Source organism: Lampris incognitus, chromosome 2, assembly GCF_029633865.1.
Source record: "Lampris incognitus isolate fLamInc1 chromosome 2, fLamInc1.hap2, whole genome shotgun sequence".
In the NCBI taxonomy this organism is placed as follows: Eukaryota; Metazoa; Chordata; class Actinopteri; order Lampriformes; family Lampridae; genus Lampris; species Lampris incognitus.
This window is the reverse complement of record NC_079212.1, coordinates 76,400,625-76,424,876: the sequence shown is the minus strand read 5'-3', so window position 1 is coordinate 76,424,876 and position 24,252 is coordinate 76,400,625. Positions and strand designations below refer to the sequence as shown.

The 24,252-nt window shown below is 39.5% G+C and overlaps 1 protein-coding gene across 1 annotated transcript in view; it reads left to right on the top strand.

Annotated features, from left to right (window-relative positions):
- The window catches only part of dram2b (DNA-damage regulated autophagy modulator 2b), a 159,501-nt gene that overhangs the window by 47,836 nt on the left and 87,413 nt on the right, over positions 1-24,252 (top strand). The gene's annotated exons all lie outside the window — the stretch shown is intronic.

Genomic DNA, 24,252 nt, shown 5'->3' with positions numbered 1-24,252 from the left:
TCTTCATAACCACGTCATTCTTCATATATTTACATATTTGTTTTCCAAGTACCGCTGTCTGCACCAGTACCGAAAATATTTAAATGATACCCTGCCCTATACTTGGTTTTCTGCCACATTTCTGGGATTTTGTGTACAAATGTACAGGTTATGCTGTAACAGTCCCTTTAGCCATACTGCAGAGCCACAAGTCACACACAAGCCACACTTCAAGAAGAGCCCACACTTCTCTACCGTAGGCTGGTCATGCTGAGCCAGCATGCAGGTTCTGCTGGCTCAGAAGGGCCTTAGTTGGTGCCCGGTGTGCATGGTCAGTACTCACTGCTGGTATCCAGGCCCCTTTCCCATTCGGCCCCTAAACTCTAATAGTTTTTAGGGAGTCTTGGCTCAAAGGGTTTGGGTTTTGGGTTTCGTTCAGAGGCTAGGGTAAAGCTTTTCTTTATTGTACTCTGTACTCCTGCAACACACAGTTCATGTACAGAATACACAGAATTTACAGGAGATGGCACTGATGACAAGACCAGAACATTAAAACAGGGTCTGCATCAGTAGTGGACCATGGGGTCTTGCACTGGGACTTCAGTGGTCAGATTGATGATCCTGTGAGACACACACACACACACACACACACACACACACACACACACACACACACACACAAAGCGCACTCATCGCCAGCAACTCATTGCCTCAACTTCCACTAAAATCGAAACGCTATGCAAACTATGTCATTAATAAAAGTAGACGCGCACGTGTCCAACTCTTGAACTGTGTGCACGGTTGTGGAAAGAATCAAAACCAACCAACACTATTCAGCTTAGGTGCTGGTGATGATGGCTTGAGAGCTGAAATGTGTACATTTTGGCTCGCAGTAAATAAGCAGACTATTGATCTGTGAGTGTTGGCATTGTACATCCTTCCTTCCACATGGAACTATTTTTATGTGGCGGTCCATTACAAGATTGCCTTCTGACAACTGTCAACTCATGCTCCAACCAACAACCACGCAAACCTAGTTATTTCTCTCACTAAAACAAATCAATCAGCACAAGTGCCAACCAGCCTTCCGGTGGCCTAGAACCCTAGATGTTCGCTCATGCTGCTCAATATAATCAGCCAACAACAAAGCAAAGATGTTTGGAAAGCTAGAGGTTGGGCCATGTACCTCACAGCAGCAAATTCGAGCATTGTCAACAACAATCCCAATCAACGCTATAGATTACATGTAATACAGCAGGCCTCACCAGTCATTTGAAAACAACATCCATGCTCGTTCATTAGTGCCTTACGGTTAGATCGCCTGCTCACCCAGACAGGCCATTCATAGTCTGCCTGGCTGAGCCCTTCGAGCTTAGGTGTTGGTCTCTCCCTTTCAGATATTTCTTTAGCTTGAAAACTTTGTCTGAAAAATGGAAACTGAAGCAAATCAGCTACGGTGTCAGTTTCTTTGTTGACAGCTGTCATGCCAAAAAGTGATCGTCCACCAAAAGCTGACTGCCATCCACAAGCTGTATCAGTTTATATATTTAAATATTTCATGTAGAGATTCAATAACACTTTATTTGAAGGGGTGTGCATAAGACTGACACAACACTGTCATAACCCTGACATTACGCCTGTCATGAACATGAAGGAGTCTTCATGAGTGTTTATGACTGTTGTCATTAAGTTCCATTCAGTTAATTATGTCATTTTCAATACAAAGTGGACATTGTTTGACATTTTCGAGCTACAGATGCACAAAATATATCAAATTGATGGCAGTTGATGGCAGCTTGCTCCAGTCTCATGGGGTCGATACATTTCTTCAGCGATATTTTTGGCTGGTCTTTGTATCACCACTTCTGACCACATGCGGACCGGCAGCCCAGATGAAGTGGTTCATACAGTACTTGACATGGCAGGTGTTCTTGAGGTATCCTGATTACATGCCCAAGCCAGTGCAGTTGATGTTCAGTGGCGGTGGCTTCTATGCTCTTGCAGTTTGTCCTAGCAAGAGTCTCAGCATGGGGAACACGGTCACGCCATATGGTCCCCATGATTCGCTGCAGACACCTTAAGTGGAACCGTTCCAGCAACCTTAGGTGGCGGCTCTATGTGACCCAGGCTTCACAGCTGTATAGGAGAGTTGTGATACAGACGACTTTGTAAATGGCAATTCTGGTGTGCAGGTGGAGGTGTTTGTTTTGGAAGACCTTACGTCGGAGTTTGCCAAAGGCTTGTTTCAGAGGCTTCTTTGATTTTATTGTGAATTTCGTGATCAGTGTTGCAGCCCTCTGTTAGGATGCTGCCAAGATATTTGAAAAAAGGAACAACTGAGAGTGGTTGATGTTCTATAGTGAATACAGGCATAGTGGGTGTGGGGCTGGACCTCAATTGGCATAAAACCTCAGTCTTGGTGGTGTTGACTGATAGACCCAGCCTGCTGTAGGCATTCACAACTGCAGCAAGGATGGTTTGTAGGTATTCTAGTGTGTGAGCTACAAGAGTGCAGTCACCAGTGTTCTGCAGGTCAAGGACCTGCACTGCTGACAACTTGTTGGTTGCCTGGAACCTCTGAATGTTGAAGAGGCTTTTATCTAGCCTAAAGTCTATTGTGATCCCACTACTGCCTTCCTGATCTTTATGAAAAAGCTTTTTTTTTTCTTGAGACTCTGTGGGCGGGGGGGGCTTTGATGTAGAGTTTGGTCATGATCAGACGGTGATCTGTCGAGCATTTTGCACCTCTCATGGCCCGGGTCAGCAAGACATCACTCCTGTCAATATGTCTTTTTATTATATAATCAGTCAGGTGGTGGTGTTTGAATCATGGGTGCATCTGAGATGTTTTGTATTTGGTCTTCTGCTGAAACAGTGTGTTCGTAATGGTGAGGTCATGCTCTGCACTAATTGTAGCAGCCTCAAACCATTTGCATTAACTTGACCAAACCCATGCCTACCCAGTACTCCACTCCATGTGCCATTGTTTTTTTTTCCTACCCAAGCATTAAAGTCTCCCAGAAGAAGGATCTTCCTTTTTTGGGATACGATGAAGGGCCTCATCTAGTTGCTGGCAGAAGCTGTCCTTCACACCATTGTCAGATGGTATTGTTGGCGCAAATGCACATAACAGCCTTTGCTAGGGGGATATGGAGGGTATTTAGCCTCTCACTTAGTTCAGTGGGTGTTTCAGTGAGGCTGGGTAGAATGCTGTTCTTGATTGCCAATCCAACACCATGTTAATGTTGTCCACCAGGGTGTAGCCTCTCCAGAAAAGGTTTACCCTCCTCCGTCTTCTCTCAGGGAGCCTTCACCCAGGAGCCTGGTTTCGCTGAGAGCAGTGATGTCCACGTTGTAGCAGCTTAGTTCCTCAGCAATTAGCGCAGTCCTTCAATGTGGTCTATTGCCATCATTATCAAGGAGTCCTAACATTGCATGTTGCGAATTTGAATGGGATCATTTTCTTGTTTCTTCCACAGAATGGAATTCCCGGTAGGCGCAGTAATATACTCAGGTGGTGTTTGGTTGAGTGGACAATTTTTAGGCCACCTTTTCTAGGCCTCTCCCCAATTGGGATGAGCAGTGTGGTCCCTAAGTAGGGCTGCTCAGTCACACAGGGGTCTGCCAAAAGTAGCTGCCACTCAATCCCAGCTGCTAGCTACTATGCCGCTGATGTCCAGGACTCTGACTAGAAGCTCCCAGGCCATTCTACCCTCCTCCCGTTGCCAGACGCCCCAACACCTGCATGGCAGCTGCCCAGTGCTCCTAACTACACAGCTAGGATGGGTTAAATGCAGAGAAATAATTGCTCCACGGGGATCAATAAAGTATCTCAAATAAAACACCACCAGACTTCAACCAGATGTAAGGCCAGATATTGTACACCATGGTCAGAGGTAGAGACCTACGCAATGAGGCTTTTAGAGTGCCACAGGGGGTACGCAGTCCTGAGTTGCACTGTCTTTGCCATGACAGGTTGGTCCTGGGGGCAAGGGCTTATACCCAGGATGACCAGTCACCTATCATGACTGCAGGAGACTGACAGAAACTCCACACTGTCGAAAAACCACCTAATGTGTGCTGCCAAACACTTCTCTCAGGATGTGCTCCCCTAGCCTTTGTCTCAATAGACTTCCCACAAGCCAGCGGGGCAGTAGTTGGCCATGAACACCCTCTGGGGACCACTGCAGTGCTGAGATCCCCTACCAAGTTAGACTGAGGCTGCGAGGCGCCCAGTTATCGTGTGTGGCCACAAGAAGGCCTGGCAGAGATCTTGGCAAAGGACAGGCTATGTACTGGCAGGGGAAGGCTTACACACTGGGCTGCTTCCATGTTCACCACAAAGGTTAGCCAGCAGCAACAAGCTGTAAGCAAGAGGTTAGAAAAGCAGATGGGAAGCAAGCATGCATCTTCCCTCTAACTACTGCACGAGACAGATCACATCACCCTGTGCACCCTGTGCACTCCATCACTCAGAGGCCCTGCTGCCGATCGACCTGATCCCGGCTCTTTTCTGTCCTGACCCACAGTGGTGGAAGGAACTCCCCACTGATGTCAGGGCAGCGGAGTTGCTGCCCATCTTTCGGCGCAGGTTGAAAACTCACCTCTTCAACAACTACTACCCTGTTACTTGTTCTTAGCACTTATTGTGTTCACTCATTCAAAAAAAAACAAAAAATAAAACATCTTTCTTGCTCTTTTACTTTAGCACTGGTTTTGCTCTTAGATGCTTGTTTAGATGCACTTATGACCTCTGATGACTAGTAGTTCTCCTGATTTCCTACGTTAAATGATGCACTTATTGTAAGTCGCTTTGGATAAAAGTGTCAGCTAAATGACTGTAATGTAATGTCATGTAATGTGCAAAGCGCACTACACACACTACATTATAACAGTAATATAATCCAAGTACTGTGCATCTCAAATAAAAAAAAAAACCAAGCCATATTTTCTGCCTTTATAAAGATGTTTTCATATTATACAGAACAGAACAAACAAGTAACTAGAGATAGCTAAATAAGTGAATTTGTTAATTAATTGATTAATTAAATAGTTGAAACGGACAAACGAACCACAGGGGGAAAAAAGAAAAGAAAAGAAAGGAGGTTGGGGGGGGGTCTGTCAATCAGGGGACAATGATTGAAGAGAGTTGAAGAACATCAACAAAGATTGCCACTTATTTTAGAACTTATCAGAATGAGCTCTCGTGGAACATGTAATCTTCTCCAGCATTAGAAACATGTAATCTTCTCCAGCTTTAGGAGCATGTAATCTTCTCCAGCTGTAGGAACATGTAATATTCTCCAGCTTTAGGAACATGTAATCTTCTCCAGCTTTAGGAACATGTAACCTTCTCCAGCTTTAGGAACATGTAATCTTCTCCAGCTTTAGGAACATCTAATCTTCTCCAGCTTTAGGAACATGCAATATTCTCCAGCTTTAGAAACATGTAACCTTCTCCAGCTTTAGGAACATCTAATCTTCTCCAGCTTTAGAAACATGTAAACTTCTCCAGCTTTAGGAACAGCTAATCTTCTCCAGCTTTAGAAACATGTAATCTTCTCCAGCTTTAGGAACATATAACCTTCTTCAGCTTTGGGAACATGTAATCTAATCCATCTTTAGCAACATCTAATCTTCTCCAGTTTTAGAAACATGTAATCTTCTCCAGCTTTAGGAACATGCAATATTCTCCAGCTTTAGAAACATGTAATCTACTCCAGCTTTACGGACATGTAACCTTCTCCAGCTTTAGGAACATCTAATCTTCTCCAACTTTAGGAACAGCTAATCTTCTCCGGTTTTAGGAACATGTAACCTTCTCCAGCTTTAGGAAGATGGAATATTCTCCAGCTTTAGAAACATGTAATCTTCTCCAGCTTTGGGAACAGCTAATCTTCTCCAGTTTTAGAAACATGTAATCTTCTCCAACTTAGGAACATGTAACCTTCTCCAGCTTTAGAAACATCTAATCTTCTCCAGCTTTAGAAACATGTAATCTTCTCCAGTTTTAGGAACATCTAATCTTCTCCAGCTTTAGAAACATGCAATCTTCTCCAGCTTTAGGAACACGTAATCTTTTCCAGCTTTAGGAACATGTAATATTCTCCAGTTGTAGGAACAACTAATCTTCTCCAGCTTTGGGAACATCTAATCTGCTCCAGCTTTAGAAACATCTAATCTTCTCCAGCTTTAGAAACATGTAATCTTCTCCAGCTTTAGGAACATCTAATCTTCTCCAGCTTTAGAAACATGTAACCTTCTCCAGCTTTAGGAAGATGCAATATTCTCCAGCTTTAGAAACACGTAATCTTCTCCAGTTTTAGGAACAGCTAATTGTCTCCAGCTTTAGAAACATGTAATCTTCTCCAGCTTTGGGAACATGTAATCTAATCCATCTTTAGGAACATCTAATCTTCTCCAATTTAGGAACATGTAACCTTCTCCAGCTTTAGAAACATCTAATCTTCTCCAGCTTTAGAAACATGTAATCTTCTCCAGCTTTAGGAACATCTAATCTTCTCCAGCTTTAGAAACATGCAATCTTCTCCAGCTTTAGGAACAGGTAAACTTCTCCAGTTTTAGAAACATGTAATCTTCTCCAGCTGTAGGAACATCTAATCTGCTCAAGCTTTAGGAACATGTTATCTTCTCCAGCTTTAGGAACATGTAATCTTGTCCAGCTTTAGGAACATCTAATCTTCTCCAGCTTTAGAAACATGTAACCTTCTCCAGCTTTAGGAACAGCTAATCTTCTCCAGCTTTAGAAACATGCAATTTTCTCCAGCTTTAGATAAATTTAATCATCTCCAGCTTTAGGAACATGTAATATTCTCCACGTTTAGAAACATGTAATCTTCTCCAGGTTTAGGAACTGCTAATCTTCTCCAGCTTTAGAAACATCTAATCTTCTCCAGCTTTAGGAACATGTAATCTTCTCAAGCTTTAGGAACAGGTAACCTTCTCCAGCTTTAGGAACATGTAATCTTCTCCAGCTTTAGAAACATGTAATCTTCTCCAGCTTTAGGAACAGCTAATCTTCTCAAGTTTTAGAAACATGTAATCTTCTCCAGGTTTAGATAAATGTAATCGTCTCCAGCTTTAGGAACATGTTATCTTCTCCAGCTTTAGGAACATGTAACCTTCTCCAGCTTTAGGAACATGTAATCTTCTCCAGCTTTAGGAACAGTTAATCTTCTCCAGCTGTAGGAACATGTAATCTTCTCCAGCTTTAGAAACATGTAATCTTCTCCAGGTTTAGGAACATGTAATCTTCTCCAGCTTTAGGAACATGTAATCTTCTCCAGCTTTAGGAACATGTAACCTTCTCCAGCTTTAGGAACATGTAATCTTCTCCAGCTTTATGAACATCTAATCTTCTCCAGCTTTAGGAACATGCAATATTCTCCAGCTTTAGAAACATGTAACCTTCTCCAGCTTTAGGAACATCTAATCTTCTCCAGCTTTAGAAACATGTAAACTTCTCCAGCTTTACGAACAGCTAATCTTCTCCAGTTTTAGAAACATGTAATCTTCTCCAGCTTTAGGAACATATAACCTTCTCCAGCTTTGGGAACATGTAATCTAATCCATCTTTAGCAACATCTAATCTTCTCCAGTTTTAGAAACATGTAATCTTCTCCAGCTTTAGGAACATGCAACATTCTCCAGCTTTAGAAACATGTAATCCACTCCAGCTTTACGGACATGTAACCTTCTCCAGCTTTAGGAACATCTAATCTTCTCCAGCTTTAGGAACATCTAATCTTCTCCAGTTTTAGGAACATGTAACCATCTCCAGCTTTAGGAAGATGCAATATTCTCCAGCTTTAGAAACATGTAATCTTCTCCAGCTTTGGGAACATGTAATCTAATCCATCTTTAGGAACATCTAATCTTCTCCAATTTAGGAACATGTAACCCTCTCCAGCTTTAGAAACATCTAATCTTCTCCAGCTTTAGAAACATGTAATCTTCTCCAGCTTTAGGAACATCTAATCTTCTCCAGCTTTAGAAACATGCAATCTTCTCCAGCTTTAGGAACATGTAATCTTTTCCAGCTTTAGGAACATGTAATATTCTCCAGTTTTAGGAACAACTAATCTTCTCCAGCTTTGGGAACATGTAATCTTCTCCAGCTTTAGGAACATGTAATCTTCTCCAGCTTTAGGAACATGTAATATTCTCCAGCTTTAGGAACATCTAATCTTCTCCAGTTTTAGGAACATCTAATGTTCTCCAGCTTTAGGAACAGCTAATCTTCTCCAGCTTTAGGAACATGTAACCTTCTCCAGCTTTAGGAACATGTAATATTCTCCAGCTTTAGAAACATGTAATCTTCTCCAGCTTTAGGAACAGGTAATCTTCTCCAGTTTTGGAAACATGTAATCTTCTCCAGCTGTAGGAACATCTAATCTGCTCCAGCTTTAGGAACATGTAATCTTCTCCAGTTTTAGGAACATCTAATCTTCTCCAGCTTTAGGAACAGCTAATCTTCTCCAGCTTTAGGAACATGTAACCTTCTCCAGCTTTAGGAAGATGCAATATTCTCCAGCTTTAGAAACACGTAATCTTCTCCAGTTTTAGGAACAGCTAATCGTCTCCAGCTTTAGAAACATGTAATCTTCTCCAGCTTTGGGAACATGTAATCTAATCCATCTTTAGGAACATCTAATCTTCTCCAATTTAGGAACAGGTAATCTTCTCCAGTTTTAGAAACATGTAATCTTCTCCAGCTGTAGGAACATCTAATTTTCTCCAGCTGTAGGAACATGTAATCTTCTCCAGCTTTAGGAACATTTAATCTTCTCCAGCTTTAGAAACATGTAACCTTCTCCAGCTTAAGGAACATCTAATCTTCTCAAGCTTTAGGAACAGGTAACCTTCTCCAGCTTTAGGGACATCTAATCTTCTCCAGCTATAGAAACATGTAATCTTCTCCAGGTTTAGATAAATGTAATCGTCTCCAGCTTTAGGAACATGTAACCTTCTCCAGCTTTAGGAACATGTAATCTTCTCCAGTTTTAGGAACATGTAATCTTCTCCAGCTGTAGGAACATGTAATCTTCTCCAGCTTTAGGAACATCTAATCTTCTCCAGGTTTAGGAACAGCTAATCTTCTCCAGCTTTAGAAACATCTAATCTTCTCCAGCTTTAGGAACATGTAATCTTCTCAAGCTTTAGGAACAGGTAATCTTCTCCAGCTTCAGGGACATCTAATCTTCTCCAGCTTTAGAAACATGTAATCTTCTCCAGCTTTAGGAACAGCTAATCTTCTCAAGCTTTAGAAACATGTAAATTTCTCCAGGTTTAGATAAATGTAATCGTCTCCAGCTTTAGGAACATGTAATCTTCTCCAGCTTTAGGAACATGTAACCTTCTCCAGCTTTAGGAACATGTAATCTTCTCCAGCTTTAGGAACATCTAATCTTCTCCAGCTTTAGGAACATGCAATATTCTCCAGCTTTAGAAACATGTAACCTTCTCCAGCTTTAGGAACATCTAATCTTCTCCAGCTTTAGAAACATGTAAACTTCTCCAGCTTTACGAACAGCTAATCTTCTCCAGTTTTAGAAACATGTAATCTTCTCCAGCTTTAGGAACATATAACCTTCTCCAGCTTTGGGAACATGTAATCTAATCCATCTTTAGCAACATCTTATCTTCTCCAGTTTTAGAAACATGTAATCTTCTCCAGCTTTAGGAACAGGTAATCTTCTCCAGTTTTGGAAACATGTAATCTTCTCCAGCTGTAGGAACATCTAATCTGCTCCAGCTTTAGGAACATGTAATCTTCTCCAGTTTTAGGAACATCTAATCTTCTCCAGCTTTAGGAACAGCTAATCTTCTCCAGCTTTAGGAACATGTAACCTTCTCCAGCTTTAGGAAGATGCAATATTCTCCAGCTTTAGAAACACGTAATCTTCTCCAGCTTTGGGAACAGCTAATCGTCTCCAGCTTTAGAAACATGTAATCTTCTCCAGCTTTGGGAACATGTAATCTAATCCATCTTTAGGAACATCTAATCTTCTCCAATTTAGGAACAGGTAATCTTCTCCAGTTTTAGAAACATGTAATCTTCTCCAGCTGTAGGAACATCTAATCTTCTCCAGCTGTAGGAACATGTAATCTTCTCCAGCTTTAGGAACATCTAATCTTCTCCAGCTTTAGAAACATGTAACCTTCTCCAGCTTTAGGAACATCTAATCTTCTCAAGCTTTAGGAACAGGTAACCTTCTCCAGCTTTAGGGACATCTAATCTTCTCCAGCTATAGAAACATGTAATCTTCTCCAGGTTTAGATAAATGTAATCGTCTCCAGCTTTAGGAACATGTAACCTTCTCCAGCTTTAGGAACATGTAATCTTCTCCAGCTTTAGGAACAGCTAATCTTCTCCAGCTGTAGGAACATGTAATCTTCTCCAGCTTTAGAAACATGTAACCTTCTCCAGCTTTAGGAACATCTAATCTTCTCAAGCTTTAGGAACAGGTAACCTTCTCCAGCTTTAGGGACATCTAATCTTCTCCAGCTATAGAAACATGTAATCTTCTCCAGGTTTAGATAAATGTAATCGTCTCCAGCTTTAGGAACATGTAACCTTCTCCAGCTTTAGGAACATGTAATCTTCTCCAGCTTTAGGAACAGCTAATCTTCTCCAGCTGTAGGAACATGTAATCTTCTCCAGCTGTAGGAACAGCTAATCTTCTCAAGCTTTAGAAACATGTAAATTTCTCCAGGTTTAGATAAATGTAATCGTCTCCAGCTTTAGGAACATGTAATCTTCTCCAGCTTTAGGAACATGTAACCTTCTTCAGCTTTAGGAACATGTAATCTTCTCCAGCTTTAGGAACATCTAATCTTCTCCAGCTTTAGGAACATGCAATATTCTCCAGCTTTAGAAACATGTAACCTTCTCCAGCTTTAGGAACATCTAATCTTCTCCAGCTTTAGAAACATGTAAACTTCTCCAGCTTTACGAACAGCTAATCTTCTCCAGTTTTAGAAACATGTAATCTTCTCCAGCTTTAGGAACATATAACCTTCTCCAGCTTTGGGAACATGTAATCTAATCCATCTTTAGCAACATCTAATCTTCTCCAGTTTTAGAAACATGTAATCTTCTCCAGCTTAAGGAACATGCAATATTCTCCAGCTTTAGAAACATGTAATCTACTCCAGCTTTACGGACATGTAACCTTCTCCAGCTTTAGGAACATCTAATCTTCTCCAGCTTTAGAAACATGTAAACTTCTCCAGCTTTACGAACAGCTAATCTTCTCCAGTTTTAGAAACATGTAATCTTCTCCAGCTTTAGGAACATATAACCTTCTCCAGCTTTGGGAACATGTAATCTAATCCATCTTTAGCAACATCTAATCTTCTCCAGTTTTAGAAACATGTAATCTTCTCCAGCTTTAGGAACATGCAACATTCTCCAGCTTTAGAAACATGTAATCCACTCCAGCTTTACGGACATGTAACCTTCTCCAGCTTTAGGAACATCTAATCTTCTCCAGCTTTAGGAACATCTAATCTTCTCCAGTTTTAGGAACATGTAACCATCTCCAGCTTTAGGAAGATGCAATATTCTCCAGCTTTAGAAACATGTAATCTTCTCCAGCTTTGGGAACATGTAATCTAATCCATCTTTAGGAACATCTAATCTTCTCCAATTTAGGAACATGTAACCCTCTCCAGCTTTAGAAACATCTAATCTTCTCCAGCTTTAGAAACATGTAATCTTCTCCAGCTTTAGGAACATCTAATCTTCTCCAGCTTTAGAAACATGCAATCTTCTCCAGCTTTAGGAACATGTAATCTTTTCCAGCTTTAGGAACATGTAATATTCTCCAGTTTTAGGAACAACTAATCTTCTCCAGCTTTGGGAACATGTAATCTTCTCCAGCTTTAGGAACATGTAATCTTCTCCAGCTTTAGGAACATGTAATATTCTCCAGCTTTAGGAACATCTAATCTTCTCCAGTTTTAGGAACATCTAATGTTCTCCAGCTTTAGGAACAGCTAATCTTCTCCAGCTTTAGGAACATGTAACCTTCTCCAGCTTTAGGAACATGTAATATTCTCCAGCTTTAGAAACATGTAATCTTCTCCAGCTTTAGGAACAGGTAATCTTCTCCAGTTTTGGAAACATGTAATCTTCTCCAGCTGTAGGAACATCTAATCTGCTCCAGCTTTAGGAACATGTAATCTTCTCCAGTTTTAGGAACATCTAATCTTCTCCAGCTTTAGGAACAGCTAATCTTCTCCAGCTTTAGGAACATGTAACCTTCTCCAGCTTTAGGAAGATGCAATATTCTCCAGCTTTAGAAACACGTAATCTTCTCCAGTTTTAGGAACAGCTAATCGTCTCCAGCTTTAGAAACATGTAATCTTCTCCAGCTTTGGGAACATGTAATCTAATCCATCTTTAGGAACATCTAATCTTCTCCAATTTAGGAACAGGTAATCTTCTCCAGTTTTAGAAACATGTAATCTTCTCCAGCTGTAGGAACATCTAATCTTCTCCAGCTGTAGGAACATGTAATCTTCTCCAGCTTTAGGAACATTTAATCTTCTCCAGCTTTAGAAACATGTAACCTTCTCCAGCTTAAGGAACATCTAATCTTCTCAAGCTTTAGGAACAGGTAACCTTCTCCAGCTTTAGGGACATCTAATCTTCTCCAGCTATAGAAACATGTAATCTTCTCCAGGTTTAGATAAATGTAATCGTCTCCAGCTTTAGGAACATGTAACCTTCTCCAGCTTTAGGAACATGTAATCTTCTCCAGTTTTAGGAACATGTAATCTTCTCCAGCTGTAGGAACATGTAATCTTCTCCAGCTTTAGGAACATCTAATCTTCTCCAGGTTTAGGAACAGCTAATCTTCTCCAGCTTTAGAAACATCTAATCTTCTCCAGCTTTAGGAACATGTAATCTTCTCAAGCTTTAGGAACAGGTAATCTTCTCCAGCTTCAGGGACATCTAATCTTCTCCAGCTTTAGAAACATGTAATCTTCTCCAGCTTTAGGAACAGCTAATCTTCTCAAGCTTTAGAAACATGTAAATTTCTCCAGGTTTAGATAAATGTAATCGTCTCCAGCTTTAGGAACATGTAATCTTCTCCAGCTTTAGGAACATGTAACCTTCTCCAGCTTTAGGAACATGTAATCTTCTCCAGCTTTAGGAACATCTAATCTTCTCCAGCTTTAGGAACATGCAATATTCTCCAGCTTTAGAAACATGTAACCTTCTCCAGCTTTAGGAACATCTAATCTTCTCCAGCTTTAGAAACATGTAAACTTCTCCAGCTTTACGAACAGCTAATCTTCTCCAGTTTTAGAAACATGTAATCTTCTCCAGCTTTAGGAACATATAACCTTCTCCAGCTTTGGGAACATGTAATCTAATCCATCTTTAGCAACATCTTATCTTCTCCAGTTTTAGAAACATGTAATCTTCTCCAGCTTTAGGAACAGGTAATCTTCTCCAGTTTTGGAAACATGTAATCTTCTCCAGCTGTAGGAACATCTAATCTGCTCCAGCTTTAGGAACATGTAATCTTCTCCAGTTTTAGGAACATCTAATCTTCTCCAGCTTTAGGAACAGCTAATCTTATCCAGCTTTAGGAACATGTAACCTTCTCCAGCTTTAGGAAGATGCAATATTCTCCAGCTTTAGAAACACGTAATCTTCTCCAGCTTTGGGAACAGCTAATCGTCTCCAGCTTTAGAAACATGTAATCTTCTCCAGCTTTGGGAACATGTAATCTAATCCATCTTTAGGAACATCTAATCTTCTCCAATTTAGGAACAGGTAATCTTCTCCAGTTTTAGAAACATGTAATCTTCTCCAGCTGTAGGAACATCTAATCTTCTCCAGCTGTAGGAACATGTAATCTTCTCCAGCTTTAGGAACATCTAATCTTCTCCAGCTTTAGAAACATGTAACCTTCTCCAGCTTTAGGAACATCTAATCTTCTCAAGCTTTAGGAACAGGTAACCTTCTCCAGCTTTAGGGACATCTAATCTTCTCCAGCTATAGAAACATGTAATCTTCTCCAGGTTTAGATAAATGTAATCGTCTCCAGCTTTAGGAACATGTAACCTTCTCCAGCTTTAGGAACATGTAATCTTCTCCAGCTTTAGGAACAGCTAATCTTCTCCAGCTGTAGGAACATGTAATCTTCTCCAGCTTTAGGAACATCTAATCTTCTCCAGGTTTAGGAACAGCTAATCTTCTCCAGCTTTAGAAACATCTAATCTTCTCCAGCTTTAGGAACATGTAATTTTCTCAAGCTTTAGGAACAGGTAATCTTCTCCAGCTTTAGGGACATCTAATCTTCTCCAGCTTTAGAAACATGTAATCTTCTCCAGCTGTAGGAACAGCTAATCTTCTCAAGCTTTAGAAACATGTACATTTCTCCAGGTTTAGATAAATGTAATCGTCTCCAGCTTTAGGAACATGTAATCTTCTCCAGCTTTAGGAACATGTAACCTTCTTCAGCTTTAGGAACATGTAATCTTCTCCAGCTTTAGGAACATCTAATCTTCTCCAGCTTTAGGAACATGCAATATTCTCCAGCTTTAGAAACATGTAACCTTCTCCAGCTTTAGGAACATCTAATCTTCTCCAGCTTTAGAAACATGTAAACTTCTCCAGCTTTACGAACAGCTAATCTTCTCCAGTTTTAGAAACATGTAATCTTCTCCAGCTTTAGGAACATATAACCTTCTCCAGCTTTGGGAACATGTAATCTAATCCATCTTTAGCAACATCTAATCTTCTCCAGTTTTAGAAACATGTAATCTTCTCCAGCTTAAGGAACATGCAATATTCTCCAGCTTTAGAAACATGTAATCTACTCCAGCTTTACGGACATGTAACCTTCTCCAGCTTTAGGAACATCTAATCTTCTCCAGCTTTAGGAACAGCTAATCTTCTCCAGTTTTAGGAACATGTAATCTTCTCCGGCTTTAGGAAGATGCAATATTCTCCAGCTTTAGAAACATGTAATCTTCTCCAGCTTTGGGAACATATAATCTAATCCATCTTTAGGAACATCTAATCTTCTCCAATTTAGGAACATGTAACCTTATCCAGCTTTAGGAACATCTAATCTTCTCCAGCTTTAGAAACATACAATCTTCTCCAGCTTTAGGAACGTGTAACCTTCTCCAGCTTTAGGAAGATGCAATATTCTCCAGCTGTAGGAACATGTAATCTTCTCCAGCTTTAGGAACATCTAATCTTCTCCAGCTTTAGAAACATGTAACCTTCTCCAGCTTTAGGAATATGCAATATTCTCCAGCTTTAGAAACACGTAATCTTCTCCAGTTTTAGAAACATGTAATCTTCTCCAGCTTTAGGAACATATAACCTTCTCCAGCTTTGGGAACATGTAATCTAATCCATCTTTAGCAACATCTAATCTTCTCCAGTTTTAGAAACATGTAATCTTCTCCAGCTTAAGGAACATGCAATATTCTCCAGCTTTAGAAACATGTAATCTACTCCAGCTTTACGGACATGTAACCTTCTCCAGCTTTAGGAACATCTAATCTTCTCCAGCTTTAGGAACAGCTAATCTTCTCCAGTTTTAGGAACATGTAACCTTCTCCAGCTTTAGGAAGATGCAGTATTCTCCAGCTTTAGAAACATGTAATCTTCTCCAGCTTTGGGAACATGTAATCTAATCCATCTTTAGGAACATCTAATCTTCTCCAACTTAGGAACATGTAACCTTATCCAGCTTTAGGAACATCTAATCTTCTCCAGCTTTAGAAACATGCAATCTTCTCCAGCTTTAGGAACATGTAATCTTTTCCAGCTTTAGGAACATGTAATATTCTCCAGTTTTGGGAACAACTAATCTTCTCCAGCTTTGGGAACATGTAATCTTCTCCAGTTTTAGAAACATGTAATCTTCTCCAGCTTTAGGAACATGCAACATTCTCCAGCTTTAGAAACATGTAATCTACTCCAGCTTTACGGACATGTAACCTTCTCCAGCTTTAGGAACATCTAATCTTCTCCAGCTTTAGGAACATCTAATCTTCTCCAGTTTTAGGAACATGTAACCTTCTCCAGCTTTAGGAAGATACAATATTCTCCAGCTTTAGAAACATATAATCTTCTCCAGCTTTGGGAACATGTAATCTAATCCATTTTTAGGAACATCTAATCTTCTCCAACTTAGGAACATGTAACCTTCTCCAGTTTTAGGAACATCTAATGTTCTCCAGCTTTAGGAACAGCTAATCTTCTCCAGCTTTAGGAACATGTAACCTTCTCCAGCTTTAGGAACATGTAATATTCTCCAGCTTTAGGAACATGTAATCTTCTCAAGCTTTAGGAACAGCTAATCTTCTCCAGCTGTAGGAACATGTAATCTTCTCCAGCTTTAGGAACATCTAATCTTCTCCAGGTTTAGGAACAGCTAATCTTCTCCAGCTTTAGAAACATCTAATCTTCTCCAGCTTTAGGAACATGTAATCTTCTCAAGCTTTAGGAACAGGTAATCTTCTCCAGCTTTAGGGACATCTAATCTTCTCCAGCTTTAGAAACATGTAATCTTCTCCAGCTTTAGGAACAGCTAATCTTCTCAAGCTTTAGGAACATGTAACCTTCTCCAGCTTTAGGAACATGTAATCTTCTCCAGCTTTAGGAACATCTAATCTTCTCCAGCTTTAGGAACATGCAATATTCTCCAGCTTTAGAAACATGTAACCTTCTCCAGCTTTAGGAACATCTAATCTTCTCCAGCTTTAGAAACATGTAAACTTCTCCAGCTTTACGAACAGCTAATCTTCTCCAGTTTTAGAAACATGTAATCTTCTCCAGCTTTAGGAACATATAACCTTCTCCAGCTTTGGGAACATGTAATCTAATCCATCTTTAGCAACATCTAATCTTCTCCAGTTTTAGAAACATGTAATCTTCTCCAGCTTAAGGAACATGCAATATTCTCCAGCTTTAAAAACATGTAATCTACTCCAGCTTTACGGACATGTAACCTTCTCCAGCTTTAGGAACAGCTAATCTTCTCCAGTTTTAGGAACATGTAACCTTCTCCAGCTTTAGGAAGATGCAATATTCTCCAGCTTTAGAAACATGTAATCTTCTCCAGCTTTGGAACATGTAATCTAATCCATCTTTAGGAACATCTAATCTTCTCCAACTTAGGAACATGTAACCTTATCCAGCTTTAGGAACATCTAATCTTCTCCAGCTTTAGAAACATGCAATCTTCTCCAGCTTTAGGAACATGTAATCTTTTCCAGCTTTAGGAACATGTAATATTCTCCAGTTTTGGGAACAACTAATTTTCTCCAGCTTTGGGAACATGTAATCTTCTCCAGTTTTAGAAACATGTAATCTTCTCCAGCTTTAGGAACATGCAACATTCTCCAGCTTTAGAAACATGTAATCTACTCCAGCTTTACGGACATGTAACCTTCTCCAGCTTTAGGAACATCTAATCTTCTCCAGCTTTAGGAACATCTAATCTTCTCCAGTTTTAGGAACATGTAACCTTCTCCAGCTTTAGGAAGATGCAATATTCTCCAGCTTTAGAAACATGTAATCTTCTCCAGCTTTACGGACATGTAACCTTCTCCAGCTTTAGGAACAGCTAATCTTCTCCAGTTTTAGGAACATGTAACCTTCTCCAGCTTTAGGAAGATGCAATATTCTCCAGCTTTAGAAACTTGTAATCTTCTCCAGCTTTGGGAACATGTAATCTAATCCATCTTTAGGAACATCTAATCTTCTCCAATTTAGGAACATGTAACCTTATCCAGCTTTAGGAACATCTAATCTTCTCCAGCTTTAGAAACATGCAATCTTCTCCAGCTTTAGGAACATGTAATCTTTTCCAGCTTTAGGAACATGTAATATTCTCCAGTTTTGGGAACAACTAATCTTCTCCAGCTTTGGGAACATGTAATCTTCTCCAGTTTTAGAAACATGTAATCTTCTCCAGCTTTAGGAACATGCAACATTCTCCAGCTTTAGAAACATGTAATCTACTCCAGCTTTACGGACATGTAACCTTCTCCAGCTTTAGGAACATCTAATCTTCTCCAGCTTTAGGAACATCTAATCTTCTCCAGTTTTAGGAACATGTAACCTTCTCCAGCTTTAGGAAGATGCAATATTATCCAGCTTTAGAAACATGTAATCTTCTCCAGCTTTAGGAACATCTAATCTTCTCCAGCTTTAGAAACATGCAATCTTCTCCAGCTTTAGGAACATGTAATCTTTTCCAGCTTTAGGAACATGTAATATTCTCCAGTTTTAGGAACAACTAATCTTCTCCAGCTTTGGGAACATGTAATCTTCTCCAGCTTTAGGAACATGTAATCTTCTCCAGCTTTAGGAACATGTAATATTCTCCAGCTTTAGGAACATCTAATCTTCTCCAGTTTTAGGAACATCTAATGTTCTCCAGCTTTAGGAACAGCTAATCTTCTCCAGCTTTAGGAACATGTAACCTTCTCCAGCTTTAGGAACATGTAATATTCTCCAGCTTTAGAAACATGTAATCTTCTCCAGCTTTAGGAACAGGTAATCTTCTCCAGTTTTGGAAACATGTAATCTTCTCCAGCTGTAGGAACATCTAATCTGCTCCAGCTTTTGGAACATTTAATCTTCTCCAGTTTTAGGAACATCTAATCTTCTCCAGCTTTAGGAACAGCTAATCTTCTCCAGCTTTAGGAACATGTAATCTTCTCCAGCTTTAGGAAGATGCAATATTCTCCAGCTTTAGAAACACGTAATCTTCTCCAGTTTTAGGAACAGCTAATCGTCTCCAGCTTTAGAAACATGTAATCTTCTCCAGCTTTGGGAACATGTAATCTAATCCATCTTTAGGAACATCTAATCTTCTCCAATTTAGGAACATGTAACCTTCTCCAGCTTTAGAAACATGTAATCTTCTCCAGCTTTAGGAACATCTAATCTTCTCCAGCTTTAGAAACATGCAATCTTCTCCAGCTTTAGAAACATGTAACCTTCTCCAGCTTTAGGAACATCTAATCTTCTCCAGCTTTAGAAACAAGTAAACTTCTCCAGCTTTAGGAACAGCTAATCTTCTCCAGCTTTAGAAACATGTAATTTTCTCCAGCTTTAGATAAATTTAATCGTCTCCAGCTTTAGGAACATGTAATATTCTCCACGTTTAGAAACATGCAATCTTCTCCAGGTTTAGGAACAGCTAATATTCTCCAGTTTTAGAAACATCTAATCTTCTCCAGCTTTAGGAACATGTAATCTTCTCAAGCTTTAGGAACAGGTAACCTTCTCCAGCTTTAGGGACATCTAATCTTCTCCAGCTATAGAAACGTGTAATCTTCTCCAGGTTTAGATAAATGTAATCGTCTCCAGCTTTAGGAACATGTAACCTTCTCCAGCTTTAGGAACATGTAATCTTCTCCAGCTATAGGAACAGCTAATCTTCTCCAGCTGTAGGAACATGTAATCTTCTCCAGCTTTAGGAACACGTAATCTTCTCCAGGTTTAGGAACAGCTAATCTTCTCCAGCTTTAGAAACATCTAATCTTCTCCAGCTTTAGGAACATGTAATCTTCTCAAGCTTTAGGAACAGGTAACCTTCTCCAGCTTTAGGGACATCTAATCTTCTCCAGCTTTAGAAACATGTAATCTTCTCCAGCTTTAGGAACAGCTAATCTTCTCAAGCTTTAGAAACATGTAATCTTCTCCAGGTTTAGATAAATGTAATCGTCTCCAGCTTTAGGAACATGTAATCTTCTCCAGCTTTAGGAACATGTAACCTTCTCCAGCTTTAGGAACATGTAATCTTCTCCAGCTTTATGAACATCTAATCTTCTCCAGCTTTAGGAACATGCAATATTCTCCAGCTTTAGAAACATGTAACCTTCTCCAGCTTTAGGAACATCTAATCTTCTCCAGCTTTAGAAACATGTAAACTTCTCCAGCTTTACGAACAGCTAATCTTCTCCAGTTTTAGAAACATGTAATCTTCTCCAGCTTTAGGAACATATAACCTTCTCCAGCTTTGGGAACATGTAATCTAATCCATCTTTAGCAACATCTAATCTTCTCCAGTTTTAGAAACATGTAATCTTCTCCATCTTAAGGAACATGCAATATTCTCCAGCTTTAGAAACATGTAATCTACTCCAGCTTTACGGACATGTAACCTTCTCCAGCTTTAGGAACATCTAATCTTCTCCAGCTTTAGGAACAGCTAATCTTCTCCAGTTTTAGGAACATGTAACCTTCTCCAGCTTTAGGAAGATGCAATATTCTCCAGCTTTAGAAACATGTAATCTTCTCCAATTTAGGAACCTGTAACCTTATCCAGCTTTAGGAACATCTAATCTTCTCCAGCTTTAGAAACATACAATCTTCTCCAGCTTTAGGAACATGTAACCTTCTCCAGCTTTAGGAAGATGCAATATTCTCCAGCTGTAGGAACATGTAATCTTCTCCAGCTTTAGGAACATCTAATCTTCTCCAGCTTTAGAAACCTGTGACCTTCTCCAGCTTTAGGAAGATGCAATATTCTCCAGCTTTAGAAACACGTAATCTTCTCCAGTTTTAGAAACATGTAATCTTCTCCAGCTTTAGGAACATATAACCTTCTCCAGCTTTGGGAACATGTAATCTAATCCATCTTTAGCAACATCTAATCTTCTCCAGTTTTAGAAACATGTAATCTTCTCCAGCTTAAGGAACATGCAATATTCTCCAGCTTTAGAAACATGTAATCTACTCCAGCTTTACGGACATGTAACCTTCTCCAGCTTTAGAAACATGTAATCTTCTCCAGCTTTAGGAACATCTAATCTTCTCCAGCTTTAGGAACATGCAATATTCTCCAGCTTTAGAAACATGTAACCTTCTCCAGCTTTAGGAACATCTAATCTTCTCCAGCTTTAGAAACATGTAAACTTCTCCAGCTTTACGAACAGCTAATCTTCTCCAGTTTTAGAAACATGTAATCTTCTCCAGCTTTAGGAACATATAACCTTCTCCAGCTTTGGGAACATGTAATCTAATCCATCTTTAGCAACATCTAATCTTCTCCAGTTTTAGAAACATGTAATCTTCTCCAGCTTAAGGAACATGCAATATTCTCCAGCTTTAAAAACATGTAATCTACTCCAGCTTTACGGACATGTAACCTTCTCCAGCTTTAGGAACAGCTAATCTTCTCCAGTTTTAGGAACATGTAACCTTCTCCAGCTTTAGGAAGATGCAATATTCTCCAGCTTTAGAAACATGTAATCTTCTCCAGCTTTGGAACATGTAATCTAATCCATCTTTAGGAACATCTAATCTTCTCCAATTTAGGAACATGTAACCTTATCCAGCTTTAGGAACATCTAATCTTCTCCAGCTTTAGAAACATGCAATCTTCTCCAGCTTTAGGAACATGTAATCTTTTCCAGCTTTAGGAACATGTAATATTCTCCAGTTTTGGGAACAACTAATCTTCTCCAGCTTTGGGAACATGTAATCTTCTCCAGTTTTAGAAACATGTAATCTTCTCCAGCTTTAGGAACATGCAACATTCTCCAGCTTTAGAAACATGTAATCTACTCCAGCTTTACGGACATGTAACCTTCTCCAGCTTTAGGAACATCTAATCTTCTCCAGCTTTAGGAACATCTAATCTTCTCCAGTTTTAGGAACATGTAACCTTCTCCAGCTTTAGGAAGATGCAATATTCTCCAGCTTTAGAAACATGTAATCTTCTCCAGCTTTACGGACATGTAACCTTCTCCAGCTTTAGGAACAGCTAATCTTCTCCAGTTTTAGGAACATGTAACCTTCTCCAGCTTTAGGAAGATGCAATATTCTCCAGCTTTAGAAACTTGTAATCTTCTCCAGCTTTGGGAACATGTAATCTAATCCATCTTTAGGAACATCTAATCTTCTCCAACTTAGGAACATGTAACCTTATCCAGCTTTAGGAACATCTAATCTTCTCCAGCTTTAGAAACATGCAATCTTCTCCAGCTTTAGGAACATGTAATCTTTTCCAGCTTTAGGAACATGTAATATTCTCCAGTTTTGGGAACAACTAATCTTCTCCAGCTTTGGGAACATGTAATCTTCTCCAGTTTTAGAAACATGTAATCTTCTCCAGCTTTAGGAACATGCAACATTCTCCAGCTTTAGAAACATGTAATCTACTCCAGCTTTACGGACATGTAACCTTCTCCAGCTTTAGGAACATCTAATCTTCTCCAGCTTTAGGAACATCTAATCTTCTCCAGTTTTAGGAACATGTAACCTTCTCCAGCTTTAGGAAGATGCAATATTATCCAGCTTTAGAAACATGTAATCTTCTCCAGCTTTAGGAACATCTAATCTTCTCCAGCTTTAGAAACATGCAATCTTCTCCAGCTTTAGGAACATGTAATCTTTTCCAGCTTTAGGAACATGTAATATTAACCAGTTTTAGGAACAACTAATCTTCTCCAGCTTTGGGAACATGTAATCTTCTCCAGCTTTAGGAACATGTAATCTTCTCCAGCTTTAGGAACATGTAATATTCTCCAGCTTTAGGAACATCTAATCTTCTCCAGTTTTAGGAACATCTAATGTTCTCCAGCTTTAGGAACAGCTAATCTTCTCCAGCTTTAGGAACATGTAACCTTCTCCAGCTTTAGGAACATGTAATATTCTCCAGCTTTAGAAACATGTAATCTTCTCCAGCTTTAGGAACAGGTAATCTTCTCCAGTTTTGGAAACATGTAATCTTCTCCAGCTGTAGGAACATCTAATCTGCTCCAGCTTTTGGAACATTTAATCTTCTCCAGTTTTAGGAACATCTAATCTTCTCCAGCTTTAGGAACAGCTAATCTTCTCCAGCTTTAGGAACATGTAATCTTCTCCAGCTTTAGGAAGATGCAATATTCTCCAGCTTTAGAAACACGTAATCTTCTCCAGTTTTAGGAACAGCTAATCGTCTCCAGCTTTAGAAACATGTAATCTTCTCCAGCTTTGGGAACATGTAATCTAATCCATCTTTAGGAACATCTAATCTTCTCCAATTTAGGAACATGTAACCTTCTCCAGCTTTAGAAACATGTAATCTTCTCCAGCTTTAGGAACATCTAATCTTCTCCAGCTTTAGAAACATGCAATCTTCTCCAGCTTTAGAAACATGTAACCTTCTCCAGCTTTAGGAACATCTAATCTTCTCCAGCTTTAGAAACAAGTAAACTTCTCCAGCTTTAGGAACAGCTAATCTTCTCCAGCTTTAGAAACATGTAATTTTCTCCAGCTTTAGATAAATTTAATCGTCTCCAGCTTTAGGAACATGTAATATTCTCCACGTTTAGAAACATGCAATCTTCTCCAGGTTTAGGAACAGCTAATATTCTCCAGTTTTAGAAACATCTAATCTTCTCCAGCTTTAGGAACATGTAATCTTCTCAAGCTTTAGGAACAGGTAACCTTCTCCAGCTTTAGGGACATCTAATCTTCTCCAGCTATAGAAACGTGTAATCTTCTCCAGGTTTAGATAAATGTAATCGTCTCCAGCTTTAGGAACATGTAACCTTCTCCAGCTTTAGGAACATGTAATCTTCTCCAGCTATAGGAACAGCTAATCTTCTCCAGCTGTAGGAACATGTAATCTTCTCCAGCTTTAGGAACACGTAATCTTCTCCAGGTTTAGGAACAGCTAATCTTCTCCAGCTTTAGAAACATCTAATCTTCTCCAGCTTTAGGAACATGTAATCTTCTCAAGCTTTAGGAACAGGTAACCTTCTCCAGCTTTAGGGACATCTAATCTTCTCCAGCTTTAGAAACATGTAATCTTCTCCAGCTTTAGGAACAGCTAATCTTCTCAAGCTTTAGAAACATGTAATCTTCTCCAGGTTTAGATAAATGTAATCGTCTCCAGCTTTAGGAACATGTAATCTTCTCCAGCTTTAGGAACATGTAACCTTCTCCAGCTTTAGGAACATGTAATCTTCTCCAGCTTTATGAACATCTAATCTTCTCCAGCTTTAGGAACATGCAATATTCTCCAGCTTTAGAAACATGTAACCTTCTCCAGCTTTAGGAACATCTAATCTTCTCCAGCTTTAGAAACATGTAAACTTCTCCAGCTTTACGAACAGCTAATCTTCTCCAGTTTTAGAAACATGTAATCTTCTCCAGCTTTAGGAACATATAACCTTCTCCAGCTTTGGGAACATGTAATCTAATCCATCTTTAGCAACATCTAATCTTCTCCAGTTTTAGAAACATGTAATCTTCTCCATCTTAAG